This window comes from Nanorana parkeri, unplaced genomic scaffold (genome assembly GCF_000935625.1).
Source record: "Nanorana parkeri isolate BGI_ZX_2015 unplaced genomic scaffold, ASM93562v1 scaffold1122, whole genome shotgun sequence".
Classification (NCBI taxonomy): Eukaryota; Metazoa; Chordata; class Amphibia; order Anura; family Dicroglossidae; genus Nanorana; species Nanorana parkeri.
In genome coordinates, this window is record NW_017307390.1 from 367,207 (window position 1) to 383,562 (window position 16,356).

A 16,356-nucleotide genomic window follows, 5' to 3' on the forward strand; every position below is an offset into this window, starting at 1 on the left:
CTAATTTCGCAAGTACCACATTATATTTGTGGAAATGCCACTGCTATATGTAAATAGTGGACCTCACATTGATGTTGGAAAAGACTTTAGGGCAGATGTTTGAAAATGTATAAAAAGTGGAGGAAAGACAAAATGGAAGCCAAATGCAACCATTACTAATGGTTTAGGATAGACATGTAAGCTGCTGAAAAATTCAGTTTGGTTCAGATATTTCGTTATTTCGGGATTTGGATCCGAAATTCAATTTGGTTTGGGTTTCGGATTTGGAGTAAATTTTAATTTTGGTTGGTTTCAGATGAGTTCACGAATATTCATTGCGAATACCACAGAAAACCATATACAGATATTAAAGTGACATAAGAAAAAAAACCCCCCCCCCCCCCATGCTGCTTTAAGGAATTACCTTAAATGATGCCTCTTGATCCGATCACCATCTTCTATCCAGGAGTTTTCAGGAGTCCATCCAGCGCTCGTGCCAGCCTCTTTCTGTTTCACGGAGTATGTGCTGGTGCACGTTGCTCCATTTACTTACCATGTGTCTCTCCTCTTCTCCCGGCCAAAGATCTGAACTGCTCGTGCACCCGCCTCATGATCCTGTGCGGCCACCGAGAATCTTCAGATCTTCGGATGGGAGCGCGTGGCAGAGACACAGGTAAGTTTAAACTTATTTGTTTTTTTGTTTTTTTTAATGTTTTTGCATATATCTACTGCTTGCACGCAGTAGATATATGCAAAAACACGTGAGGCTTTAATGATCCTATAATACTAAAGCTGAATCTCCTAGACCCAAATGGCATTTACGAATTGCAATCCGGAGCTCCCAAATGCCATTCGGGTCTGGGAGCCATATACATATATTACTAAAGCTGAGGCTCCCAGACCCGAATGGCATTCAGGAGCTCCCGAATGCTATTCGGGTCTAGGAGCCTCTGATTTACTATTATATGTACTGTATATACTGTATATGGCTCCCATGTTTCCATAACGAAAATTCGTGTTCAGGCCATTCAGTTTCATTTTTGAACGAAATTCGGACGGGATCTGAAATTCGTAAATGGAAATTCAGATTCGGGCACATTCGGATGCACTGGGATTTGGAAATTCAGATGAGTTTCATAAAATCATACGAATTTTGATTCAGAACGAAACACATCACACATGTCTAATTTGGGACATAGTTGTCACTAGACCCAGACAAAGGATGTTGCCTGGAGGGCCGCCCTATTGTGGCAGGAATAGGTGGCAATATTTTGACAAGGTTAGGACAGTGGGTGGATGCCCACCTTCAACCCTTAGTACTACGGTTGCCAGGATTTATAAGAGACACTAAATCAATTTTGAGCCCTCTGTCGAATGTACAGTGGAGGAATAATTATTTATGGGTCACTTTGGATGTCCGTACCCTTTATTCATCAATACCGCATGATTTAGTGCTTAGGGCCTTAGAAAATCATCTTTGTAAATACAGCAACTATAAACCACGGTTCAAAACTTTTTTTATTGCTGTCAGTGGAGTTTTAACTTACACATCATTTTTAATGTTTGATGGAGTTTTTTTATCTACAAAGATGTGGAGCATCTGTAGGGGCAACATTTTCGCCCTCTCTTGACAAACCCTATTATGGGGTCGTGAGAGGAGCGCCATATCTTTGCTGTGGGGAACCACTTTAAAAACAGCATTACATGGTTTGGATGCTACATTGATGACATTCTTTTAGTGTGGAACAGTGAAGTGAATGAACTTAAAACATTTATTGTCCATATTAATCATAATGATTTAAATTTACACTTTACGGGTACCTGGGATCCAGTTGATTCAATTTTTTGGACATCACTTTGGAAAGAGATATTGAAACAGGTTTCATTACCACACGCACTTTTCGGAAACCGACAGCGGGTAACTCAATATTGAGAGCAACCAACTGACACCCAGCACATACTATTAGAGCAATTCCAATTGGGGAATTTACTAGCATTGCGCAATTGTTCCACACTAGATCTCTTTCCGCAGGAAGCATCAGTGATGCGTGCACAACTGTATCGGGCAGCTCCCGGGAAGGACAAGCACTGCGTGTGATTAGTACGCAGCCACTGTCCTCTATATGAGTATGTGGCCTTATGCCGCCCTACGCTCACCCCAAGTGCAGGCCAGTGCGGGTGTCCCAGCTCGGACGCAGATGGACACCCGCACGGACGTGCAGGGCGGTTGAGTTAGGGCTGCGTACAGCCGCATAGTTTCATAGAAAAGGACAGGGGCTGCATACTAATCACACGCAGCACCTGTCCTTCCCGGGAGCTGCCCGATACGGCCATGCACGCAGTGCAGAGCTGTACGTGCCGGCCATTTCTCGTGAGAATGAGGCCTGATGGTCCATCCTTTCCCCCTCTCTTTTTCAGAATGCACAAAGCACCAAAGAGAAAAAAACTTGGTTGTCTTTACGAGGTTCATATAAATGTGGGATCTCCACTTGTAGATACTGCAAATTACATAAGAAAACAAAGGAGATTCGCTCTCTGGTGTCAGGAGAAACTTTTCCTATACAATGTTTTAACTGTGCCACGAAAAATGTTGTTTACGCAATTCAATATAACGCATGTCAAGTTCAATATGAGTGGTGTACCACACAACACCTCTGAACCAGGATTGGTGAGCACTATTGTGATAGTATTAATCCACAAGCACTCCGCGTTTCAAATGTGTCTCATCATGTTACAGACATGCATGGAGGAGACATGCGTTCTTTTTCTTTTTATGGAGTGGAAAGAGTGCTACCCAGTCCTAGAGGAGGGGATGTCTACAGAAAACTTCTACAATGTGAGGCCTGTGGATCTTCAAGTTGAACACTTGGAGCCCACAGGGTTTCAACTAGGGATGCACAGATACTTTTCGAGTACCAGTGCAGATACTTGGCATTTTCATTAGAACTACCAGGATTGCAGAGGTTGCAGCGGTTGCAGCTGGGACCTGGCTCTGGCGCTCCTCCACTGTCCTGAAATCATTAGTCTGTATTGTTTTAGAAAATCTGTCACATGACAATAAACAAAATTGTATCAGTACTCCGACTTGTAAGTACTCGGCAAGTACCAGTACTCGTACTCGCAAAACTGGTATCTGTGCATCCCTTTATTTATATTTATAAAAACAAAATTGTACATTAAAACAGAGATGTACAAATCCCAGGAGCTCCGTGTGCTCCTTACAAATGACAGCTGCCTCCTAACTTTTGAATTTTTCCCTAGTGTAGTCTTGGAGCTCAAAAGTATCGGTACATATACTCGTACTTGTACCGAGAACTGTACTTGGTATTTGTGCAACCCTAGTTTCAGCCATCGGTGGGACATTAGTTTACATCTTAGATAATGTATTGTTGTCAGAGTACAGTGATGCTGATATTTTACGTGTGGGTACCTTATACTTTATATTGTATACTACAAGTAAATAGATGTGCTCTATGGCACCAGAAGAAATATTTTCTTTTAATATTCATCAGATGCGTTTTACAAGATGTTGGTGGGTGCCTTAGCCTAATGCATGTGTTTTTCAAATTGTTATGTCCATAACACAATGCCTCCAAGATAGTATTGGGAAGCACTCCTTCAGTAGTTTAGTGTTTTTTTCAGTTTTTTTCCTGCTGTTGTGGAAGCATAAATGGAGAAAACTATTTCTTTATTAATTGTTTTCTCTTCCTCTAGCCTCTGTATTTTTACAACCTTGGAGGAATACACACATGCATCCATAACCCCCTTTTTATCCCTCCGTTTTCCTGGAAGCATGTAAAATGGAGGTAACATGCATTTTGTTTAACTTCTTTTTCTGGAGGGGTGCTTACTATTCTTAGTGGAGATGATGTGCTTCGATAACTGCTGCAATATGAAGCCCTGTGGATTTCTTATTTATTGGTAATTTTAGGTTCCAATGTGACTCAACTATCGGTGGGTCACTAGTTTTATATATAACTAGTTTTATCTAATTAGTGATTTGACATAATATTTTGATGTTAGTGTCCCACTGTTATTATGGGTTTTATTATTCAATATTTGATTTTGATTATGTTCACCAATAATTCCGAAGTGTGTACTCTCCTCTTTCCCTCGGTCCTTTTTTTATTTTATTTATTTAATCACATGGACTGTTTATTAAATACTAGACATGTGCACCAGCAAAAAATTCGTTTAGTTTAGTTTCGTTTTGAAAAAAAAAAAAAAAAATTATCGGGAATTTCGGATTCGTTTGCATTCGTCTTAGCTGTAATTCGGAATTCGGATGCATCCGAATCTCCGAATTTCCGAAAATTCGTTCAAAACGAATTTCGGAACGAACCGAATCGCACATGTCTATTAAATACAGGTGCTCTCAAGTGTTTTTCAGAGCCCTGCATGGCATTCTTTTTTAGTGAGGTTCACAACTAGCTATGACTAAAGGTGCCCATACACTTTACAACCCTCGCAAGACCTTTGTCTTGCGAGGGTTGTAAAGTACTTTAAAAAACCTACGATCTGCCCATCTTGGACAGGCAGATCGTACTTGCGATCATCGCAAGCCCGTCCCCCTGAGGGGCGGGCTTCCGATGACTGCAATGCTCATCGGCCCGTTCAGCAGTCATCTCTCAATCATGTTAAAAACTAGCCGAAAATCGTACGATTCTCGGCTGGTTTTCCAACATGCTCGAAATACAAAAGTCATGTGACCATACAGTAGAAACGGCCACACGCATTCCATACACTGCTGGATTTTCCGCGATTCTCATACGAGAATCGTGCAGTGTATGGGCACCTAAAGGCAGAGTAAGGCAGAAACGCGTCAGCGGTTGTGCTTTGAATAGATGCATGTTCAATAAAGTTTAAATTTCTTTGGAAGATCATTGTGTGCTAGTTCCACAGTTTTTCAGACAAAGGATGAGGTTTGTGTTTGCTGCTGAGTTGGGTTAATGACTAACTTTGCATGTTCGCCATTCTCCCAAACAGCAAATGTATGGTCAAGTTCATCCAGGCACCAGAGACAAAGCCCATATAGATTTTTCACAATTTCCAGAGTGCATCAAAATTCTACCAAAGTGAAAGGTTTGCAAACTCAACCAAAGCAACACAAATCCAAAAATGAAAGACCAGTAAAATAGGTCTGGTAAAATCATTGCCAAATGTGTCTATGTCTAATCTTGAGCAGGTGTTTATGAAAGATTATATCTAGCCATTTGTATGTGTCATCTAGGAAACAACAAAGTTCTCCAGTCTCTTACTGTCCCCCTCCAAATCAGACTGGTACAGGTCAATTTACCAACGTAAAACTGAAAGCAGGAAATGTTGCAACTGTGTTATATGAAAATGGAAGAAAAATACTTCCTGCTGCCGTACTAAAATAAATCAGCCAAGTAAAACCTTAAAGTAAAATTAAAGTCTTTTTTTGGCATATATCTACTGCTAGTAAGCAGTAGATTCATGCCCCAATATTAAAAAAAATTTGCCAACTAACTCACGATGCAGAAGTCCTGTTTCCCGAACGGTGTGAAGGTGGAAGTGTGGACGGGCACATGTGCAGTACAGATCGTCAGTGGGGAGAGGAGGAGAGCAGCGCTGACACTGAATGGACGCAGCCAGGCAGCCAGGAGCACGCATGCACAAAAGACCCCATGTCACTTTAAGGGCTAAATTACAGCTAACTTTCTTTAATGTCACTTTAAGGGCTAAATTACAGCTAACCCTAAAAAACCAAATGTTTACTATACAGTAGCTTACCAGTCCTTTAATGTAGTGAATACATTTTTTTTTTTTTTTTATTAGACCTGGTGAACCTGCCAGATACATACCGTGTTTCCCCGAAAATAAGACACTGTCTTATATTTCTTTTGGCTCAAAAAAACACACTAGGTCTTATTTTCAGGGTAGGTCTTATTTATTTATTTTTTAATGTACAATCCACACTTATTCATATACAAAAATATGGTGATCAGGGGTGCCGTACCTTTCCAAGAGCAATTTGCTGGCCAGAATGAGCGAAGCGCGCTTTCACTATCGATTCCTCACAGGCGGAGTGCATTTGGTATCACCCCGCCTGTGACAGCAGCCGGCGCTATAGAGGAGGCATCGGCTTATGCGGCTCTGCTCCCTCCACTGCCGCCTCGCTTCCTCTAGCGCTGGCTTCATTGGCCGATTCTCTACCGCGGCTCTTCAAGTTCCCCCTTATGCCACCACCGGCCCTGGGAATGGTCATAAATAGGTCTTATTTTCGGGGTAGGTCTTATATTTTAGCAATTCCCAAAAATAGTACTAGGTCTTATTTTCGGGGTAGGTCTTATTTTCGGGGAAACAGGGTACTTCCCATTCTAGTGTAACAAGGCTCACTTACTGTACTGTATGTAAAAAAGGAGCAGCATTATCACCCTAGTCCATGGCTACAGAACACCCCCAGCTTTCTCTTCTTCATAACATAAGGGGAGATGTTTTGTAGTCCTTAGAGATAGCTTGGAACAATGAAACTGAAAAGAGTGAATTGCAGACAGACCACACAAAAAGTTATCAGTTCACAAGATTTCTGACGCTTTTTTACAACAGCTGTAACTAAATGCTTTCAATTCTATATTTAACAGACCAAAAGAATGCAAAAAGGAGAAGTTCTTTGTTAGGGTTTACATACACTTTAGGCTGAAGTGATTCTTAGGACACAAGGCTTAGTGTGCTGAATAAAAGTTTATTGCGTGTCCCATAGAGTGAAAAAAAATGAATTCTGCTTACTCTCTTTGTATCCATTGTTACTGTAGTTTATACCAAATGTATAGAATTCACTTGTGACTTCCTATATGTTTATTAAATGTGTACACACTGTATGTATGCCCTGTTATTAGTAGTGGGGTTTTATCAAAGTAACAAAATTACAAATGTTGTTGTTCACCAAGAAATTGCCAATAAATCAACCTAGTACTATTCGCAAGTGCTTTGTGATACCAATACTGCTGTATTTAACATTGTGAATATTTTCCAGGTTTCTATCACAATGTTCACCCTTTGAGAAACTCTGCATGACAAAAAGTAGCAGTTACCATATAGTCAGCATTATAGTACTGGTGTCATTTACCTGTGTATATCATAAAATAATTTTAATGTCCTTTAATAATATTATATAATATATTTAATATCCTTTAACTGCTCACATTTTGTGTTTTGCTAAAGATGTATTTATATTTTTTGAGGGTATATTGAACATAGTATATCACAAGTGATAGAGAAAACCTTTGGCCTTTGACCACTCATTATGAGCCTTTACTGTTTTTTAATATAACAGGTTTAATTACCTAAAAAAAATACAGGTTTAGCACTGAAAATGTACATAAAGCCAAAATCTATTTTCAGTATACTTTGGCATTATGCCACACTGTAATCACACTGTATACAACTTTTTGCAAAGTTTATTACCTGACAATCATGCCAGTAACAGCATTCCTGTTGCAAGCTGACAAACTCTTTACTATTTTTCAGTATGTTGCAATGTTCCTTAGCTGGCGATCCTTACCTGTTTCATACTGACAAAGATTAACCCTTTCGCTTTCAAGACCTTTTTTGTTTTATTTGCACACATGTTATAATCCACATTTTAGGCCTGAAAATTACTTAAAAACCCCAAACATTATATATTTTTTTCATATTCTTCAACCCTGTCCACAATAGAGGGGGCAGGCGGACCCATGTCACGATCAGGAAAGGGGTCTGGGACCACCAGTTTGCACAAGGACATGTGGAAACCCAGATAGAGTCTGTAAAAAGCTCAGGGTTAATCTTCCTTTTTACCGAAAATGGTTCAATCCACAGTATTTAGGAGCCATTTTTTTGGAATGGGCAGGCCAATTTTAAATTAAGAGTGGACAGCCAGACTTTGTCCAAGGGTTCGAGATGTAGATCTCCTCTTCTCTTCATGTCAAAACAAGCTTTATTTTGCCTTGGCAATAGTGCCCTGTAGAAACTTGTCATTGGATTGTAGATACTTTACCCTGTCCTGTACAGCTGGAACAGAGACACTAGGTTTCAAGTTGGGTAAAAAAGAGGGATGGAAGCCAGAGTTTGCAAAAAATGAGTCTGCTCAGTAGCCGAGTTCAGAGAGCTATTGTAAGCAAATTCCAAGTACAGCAGGAGCGAAGCCCAATTATCCTGTGAAAAAGAATACAAACATCTGAGGTATTGCTCCAGGGTTTAATTTGTTCGCTCAGTCTGGCTGTTAGTTTCCAGGTGGTAGGTGGAAGACAAGTTATTCTCTATCCCCAGGGTTTTACAGAGGCCTCTCCAAAACTTGGAAGTAAATTAGGATCTGAGAGTACAGTATGCTGGTTGGGACTCCATGGAGATGAACATTTTCTTTAAGAAATGTCTGAGCTGTCTCAGAGGCAGAAGGAGTGCCAACCTCAGGCATGAAATGAGCCATTTTAGTGAGGCGCTCAATGACCATGAAGATAGAAGTTACATTTTTCTGACGAGGGAAGTTCCACTATAAAATCCATGCTGACTTCTGGTTCCGGCGCCAGATGAACTAGGTGTGCGTCTCAGAGCTCCATCCCACCACACAACGAACATCTCCCTATACCTAACGAGCACGCAGCCCATCCACCGGTGAAATGGCCTAGGATCGCAATCGGCACCCGTACAGGCCATGGAGCGGTACATCACCCGCTCACAACCTGCCAGACGAACCTTGCAGCCATCCCTGTGTGACGACCGCGGGCCGTCCAAGATGGCAGACGCAACCGACACTGAGGACATGCAGCTCAGCCAGACGCCAGTCACCGCAGGTGAGCTCCCAATCCCCCCCCTCAGGAATCAATTGATTACCAGAAGCTGGCAGTGGCAGTAGCTACCCACCTCAAACCTGAACTGTCCCACATTATTGATGAGTCTCTGCAACAACACCTGGGCAAGCTGGAGGCATCCCCAATGGCCCAAGGCAAACAGATCAGTGCTCTGGAATTGAGGGTGAATTCCATCTCCGCACATAAACAGCTTGATCGCCTCAACAAATCTGTCCAATACTTATCTGACAAAGTTGATGATCTGGAAAACCGATCACGCAGAAATAATTTGCGGATTATAGGAATACTGGAATCAATCAAACCCAGCGAGCTCCACCACTTCTGCTCCTCCCCACAAGCGCTGGGGTCAGCAAAACCATGCAAGGTGGAGAGAGCTCATAGGGCCCCACCCAGAGATGATTCTAAACCCAGACCTGTGGTGGTATGGTATGCTTGCTAGGCTACTCCAAGAAGCACCAACTGCTCCAAGCTTATCGTGCACAACATAATCTGGTGGAAGGGGGCCACAAGCTGCTGGTATTTGCCGACTAATCTGCGGACCTCTCGAGGCGGAGGAAAGCATTCCACGACGTGTGTCACGTTTGCGCTAGCATATCCAGCAGTGCTGAGACTCACAACGCCTGAGCGAAAGCCAATGCAATTCAACTCGCCTGAACAGGCCCAAAAGTATCTTACCTCCATGATGGCTCCCACCTCGGAGTCGCCTTCCAAGAGTCCTCTGTGGAAAAAGAAAGCATGAAGGGGTCCCGCAATATCTATGTAGTGACCCTGGGCACCCCCTGCTCAGCGGGGTTACATGCCGCTCCACTGGCGGCTGCGTTCCTATTCACCGGCACCTGCTCCTAGGCAGGGTGCCTTTTGATGTTCACAGTTTTACACTTCGTTTTCAACCTTATTACATAGGCGGGACGAGGTTCCAGCCTCCCTGACCACCCGAGCCTTCTCCAGCTTTGCCTAACTGACAGTGGCTTATTGATTGCCAGTGAAGCTCCGGTAAAATGCACGCTCATCTGGAAAAAAGGAAGTCACTATTAGAAGATTTTTTTTATGCCATGTTTACCGTTACTGACTTGCCCAATCGTTGCTCTCATTCTTTTATTTGTTTTTCTTTCTTCAAATAACCTTTTATGTCTCACAGGACGCCACAAGAGCTCACCTATCCTTGAGCTTCGGTCCGATGCCATGCTGATGGGAGGATTGTCACGGGGCCCTCCTGCAGTCCAAGCGTCGTTAGGGGTATGTCTCTCTTTATTGGTTTGGCACATTCATCCTGGGGACACATACTCTGGTTGCACAAGCGGCACTGGGACACTTGAATGCAATCTACTACCTACTAATTTCAATTTTTCTTATGCAAAACACCCACTTCTTATATGGGAATCCCAATAAATGTAATAATGTGGAATGTTAAAGGGCTTCTCTCACCTAACAAAAGATGCAACATTATCCGCCTCTTACGCAGACTCAATGCTGATATAGCATTGCTCCAAGAAACACACCTACAGATGGCAGACTTTCAGCGCATGAAACAATCCTGGGTGGGTTTGGCAGTGGGTACCCCTGGAATTGACAGAACGGCTGGGGTGCTTACCCTCATAAATAAAAACCTTCCATACACCCTGATCTCTCAAACCCAAGATGAGATGGGTGGTAGATGGTTCCACACCTCTATTTTACTGGGTCACTCAACTATAGACCTGTGGAACGTATATGGCCCGAACAGTGACAACAAATAATTTTGTGACTCTTTATCCGACAACCTACAAAACCACGACCCACACTCTTTCGTACTGGTAGGAAGGGATTTTAATGCAACGCCGTCCACCCTCGAGGACCGCTCCTGGGAGCTTATATCCTGCCCACCGGTGCCTAACCTGCAAGACAGACACCTGCACCCTTTAATACAAAAAATGGCTTGACTGATGTCTGGAGATTCTTCTATCCCATTGAGAGAGACTACACACACTTTTCCCATGTCCACAAATCCCTCTCACGCATTGACTTATTTCTTTCTTCCCCGAACATTTCACCTAAAATAAGATCATGCTCCAGTGTTGGTCACGCTTCAAGACCTGGACTTGGCTTCACCTCTTAAAACCTGGCATTTTCCAACTTACCTATACACTGATGATACTTTTCAATCTTTACTGCAGTCATGGTGGAATGAATATGCAACTGACAATGTTTTACATGTGAACATATATACCCTTTCCCGGGAAACTGCGAAGGCAGTCCTTAGGGGCAGAATATTGGTCTACGTGACTTCCCGGAAAAAGCTGACTAAAAGTAGATATTTGGAGGCTTGTATGGCAGCTAGGGAAGCCTATTTGAACTTTAAAAAAATCTCCCACCCCACAAACCAGAGATCGCTGGACACAGCACAAACAATCCTGTGAGCATTGGCTACAACAATATGACCTCATCATTAGGTTACGTAAAGTCGTAGAGCTATTCAAATTTGGAAGTAAGATGGGCATATATTATACGCTTACATAACGCCTAAGACAACATGTGCACTGACCCAGACGGCATCTGCAATCTATTTAGTGAATTGTATACCTCCCTTTATGCGGCTGAATCAGGAGACATTCCAGCCGGGATGAAATTTCTAGATTCAGTCTCTTTACCTTCCATATCTCTTGAAGATCGGGAAGGCCTGAATGGAGAAATCACACCCGAAGAACTCGCGAATGTCATCCGTCCTCCCCCCGCTCCAAGGCACCTGGCCCAGATGGCTTAACCACTGAATTTTAAAAGCTTCTGTAACACCTGGGTTTGAGTTGGGGTTGTGGATCGCAACTGCGGAGGCTACTCAGACGGAACCCTAGTTTCACTTCCAATCTTAACGGGGAGTTGGGAGTTAGGGTTCAAGCATCACAGCCAAAAGAATAACAAGATATAAAGTTTAGATAGGGATATTATTGCATATGCCTAATCTCAAAATAACAGTACCAGGAATCTGTATTGGTTAGGGATGACGAATGAGTTGCAGTAGTGCTTGCAGCTATAATTAGAGTCAGTGGTGCAGTATCCCAACAGCCCAGTAGATGGAGCACAGGAGTTAGTCCAGGTTCCCAGTATACACAGCCAATATGGTAAAGTTGTAGTGCAGTTTGCACAAGTACTTGCGGTTAGGTTGTAGCAGATAAGGTGCTGGGGGTCCAAGAGGCTTCGGTCTACGGATCGTGTAGTAGAGTAGGGGAGCTGTGGGGTCCCAGGAGACAGCAGGCGTTCAGTCTTCAATAGTAGAACGCCATACTGTCTCACTGGGACGCTTATATAGGGCTAAGGGCTGGGGGAGAAGCCGCTGATCGAGGCGGCGCACTTCCGCATCCCACGGTGGAACGCATCCGGCGTCCGAACCCGGAAGTGGATGTGTGCACTCCACCCTGGGACGCAGGCGGCCGTCGGCGAGAAGCGGCGGAATTGTGCACTCCCTGGTCCCTTGGTGAGCGCAGACGGCGGTTGACGTTACAGCTTCTCTCTGAAGAAGTCTCCCCCTCTCTTTTATCCCTCTTTAATCATATATTGCACACCCAACAATACCCCCCCACATTTCACAAAGCCTATATTAGATTATTACCCAAACCTGGCAAGGACCCGCTTCTTCCTGGTTCATATCGCCCTATTTCATTATTAAACCAGGATGCCAAACTACTGTTGAAAATATTAGCGAATAGACTAGCTGCCATACTGCCGAAACGTATATCCACTGACCAGGTTGGTTTTGTAGCAGGCCGCTCTGCTGTTATAAATGTGCGTAAAATTCTTGCCTCGTTAGAAAAGGTATGACTGTCCAGTCCTTCTCGGTGTCCAAAGACCCTTTTGACTTTGGACACTGAGAAGGCCTTTGACAATGGCAACTGGGGCTGGCTAAGACTGGTAATGACTTGTATGGGTTTTTCAGGCACATTCCTAAACTTCATATCTACCCTGTACACTTCACCAACGGCACGTATTTATACAACTACTGCCCTGCCATCGCCAATCAATTTACACAAATGCACTCGACAGGGATGTCCCTTATCCCCACTTTTATTTAATTTAGCCATTGAACCCCTCTCCAGATCATTAGTATCCTCTGTACTCTACTCTGGAATTCGTCTAGGCCCTCATGATGTTAAATTAGCATTGTTTGCAGATGATATTATTTTACTCCTTTCTGAGCCGTCCAACCAAATACCTAACATACTTAAACATATCACCCTCATCAGCTCTTTTTCAGGGCTGAAGATCAATTTTTGTAAATCCAATGTCATTTACATCATCCAGTGATGTAGCTCCAACATCAAATACTACGGATACCGATCCCAGCATTTAAAAAAATAAATTGTTTGCATTGATGCATGTCCTCCATGCTAGTGCCCAGTACCCAGTACCCAGTACCCACACCCTTTTCTAGCAAAAGCTTGCATATTGGACTTGGCTCCTATAGACTTCAATAGGGTTCTGTCGCTATGTTCAGGGTTTAGTGAACATCTAGAAAACCAAATTATGCTTTGTTTGCCCATCACTATTTGCACTGCAATGCCCTTGGAGACCCTCACATATATTCCCCTGCATGATTCAATTTGGTTGAAAGAAAATTATTGAATAACATGTAATGACCTTTCATGATCAAGTTCAGAGGGCATTTGTGTAATGGCGAGATAAATCACTAACACAGATCTTGTAACACAATACCATCTTCGTCTGCATACAATCTTCTATATAGTTCCCACTCACAATTCTGGAGCCCCTGGTAGCTTAGGATACATTTAGTGGGTTCTTTGAGTAGTAGCATCAGAGACTAGGCCCCAATCTTTCCTTTACCCACTGTTTTCAACTTAACTCCAGCATTCTCTCTTACCTATAATTTTTTCCTGAGGTCCTCAGACATGACATTTCTTTTGTTGTGAAACATTACTAAGAACTTCTTAATGCACGGTAACAGATCTTGATCAGTGGATCAGGCACACTCTTGAACAGTCACAACATTGCTGGCTACACAAAATGGTGAAAGAAAGGGGCCAAAACTATGTATATACCTCCTACAAACTGCAGTAAATTTTGGTCTCGGCTAGAAAAATATGCTTCTACTTTCACAAATCATCTGCTGCAAAAGAGTTAACATTTTACTGGGTCTGTAATTATATAGTGCATATAGCATTTAACACCACTAAATGCAAACAAGAATGTGTAACTAAATAACCCTGGTTGAGACTTCTGCATCCTTTCTACTCATATGCATTTCTTTAGCACAATCCAAATCTTACATAGTTGTCCTTTGAGTTATATCCCTCTCCTTTCCCAAGCAACCCTCCACCTCTCAAAATCTTTGGCCCTTTTCGGGTGAGTGGTACAATTAGGTCCAACTGTTAGTTTATAAGGTGGATCTGATCAGAAGCCCAATGTTACTCTATAGGCAGCTGGATCTAAATGGACATGCATCCATTTACATTCAATTACCACCGACTCTGTCTAGGTCCAGAAAAGAAAACAGAACAGAGTTCCATTTTGGTGGACTTGTTCGTGACAGATCAGAGGTAATCTGACCACAGCTCAGTTTTTAACTTTAATGCAAGAGTGACAACTGTTCCATCCGTGTATGGATCCCCTGCTGATCAGAATGGGCAGGGGTGTAAGAGGGGACTTACCACTTCAAACTCCTGCAAGATCCATGCTGTATGCCCACTGGATGGTCCCTTACTGCTCCTGCACGTGGAAAAATCCAATTTATTTCAATGGAGAAGCAATCTCATGAAAGACAGCCTTTCCACCAGAATGGAAAGGCTATTGTAAATTACAATATATAGAACATATACCATATGATGGAATTACCCATACATAACATAGTAACATAGTATTTGGGGTTGAATAAAGACATACGTCCATCAAGTCCAACCCATATAGGTCCACGCATCATCTCATTCTTAGGGATACTGGTATCCCCGGATATTACGGTCCCTCAAGAAATTGTCCAAACGTTTCTTGAACAAATCTACACTCTTGGCTGAAATCACTGCCGATGTCAGTGAGTTCCAGACCTTAACCGCTCTTACTGTAAAGAACCCTCTTCGCCCATTGTGCTGGAATTTTTTCTCCACCAACTTTAGGTGGTGGCCTCTAGTCTTTGTAATGGAGTTAATCTCAAACAGTTTGTTGCCAATGTTGCTGTCACCATTGAACATCTTGTACATGAAAATCATATCCCCCCTTAATCTCCTTAATTCCAGCGTAAACATGTTTAAGGTCAGAAGCCTTGTCTCATAGCTCTGGTCCTCCATTCCCCTAATTAGTTTTGTTGCCCTCCGCTGGACTCTCTCCAGTTCAAGGACATCCCTTCTCAGTACCGGCGACCAAAACTGGACCGCGTACTCCAGATGTGGCCGAACCAACGATCTATATAGAGGCACAATTATAGACTTGTCCCTGCAATACATCCCCTTCTTAATACAGGACAAGACCCTGCTAGCTTTGTTTACCGCAGCTTGGCACTGCAAGCTACCATTCAGTTTGTGGTCTACAATGACCCCCAAATCTTTTTCTATTTCTGACTTCCCTAGCGGCATACCCATGATTATATAGCCTATTTGTTTATTTTTATGTCCAAAGTACATTACTTTGCATTTATCGACATTAAACCTCATCTACCATAGTATTGCCTACTCCCCTATTTCATCCAGGTCCTCCTGCAATGTTATAGTCACGATCCGTTTCTAGTACCCTCCCTATTTTTGTATTGTCTGCAAACACGGAGACATGGCTATTTATTCCCTCCCCGATGTCATTAATGAATAGGTTGAACAGTATCGGACCCAGCACAGATCCTTGAGGCACAAGTATTTAATATTGAAAGTAATCACATTGTGATCACTACTACCCAGTGTCTCCCCAATTACAATATCCTCGATTAATTCCCCATTATTAGTAATTATTAAATCTAGGATGGCATTTTCCTAGTTGGAACCTCCACCATCTGTTCCAAGAAATGGTCTTGCAACAAGTTCAGAAATCTGCCCGCCTTTGTCGATCCTGAGGTACCATTAGCCCAATTGATGTCCGGGTAATTGAAGTCGGCCATCACGACTACATTGCCCTCCCTCCCAGCTATTTCTATTTGGGAGTGTAGATTTGCTTCCCCCTCCTCCCCTATATTCGGAGTCTTATAGCAAATACCCACAATAAGTTTACGGCTAGGGTCCGCCATATCGAGCTCTAGCCATAAGGTCTCCACATCTTCTCCACTGTTTGACGTTATATCGTCCCTTATATGCATATTTAGATAGTTTTTAACGTAAATGCAACCCCCTCCCCTTCTCCCACATCTGCCCCTCCTGAATAGGTTATACCCCTCTATATTAGTAGCCCAATCATGTGTGCGTCTAGCCAGGTCTCCGATATACCCACTATACCTCTTCGAGCATCATAATTTCAAGCTCTTCTAATTTATTTACAAGACTTCTAGTGTTGGTGTACATACATTTAATTCCTGTCTTGTTATGGGGTAAAAGTTTATATCCTACTTGTTCCCCACTAGTTTTATTGTTTGGCCTTGATGTTGGTTGTTCGTTTCTTATTTTATTCA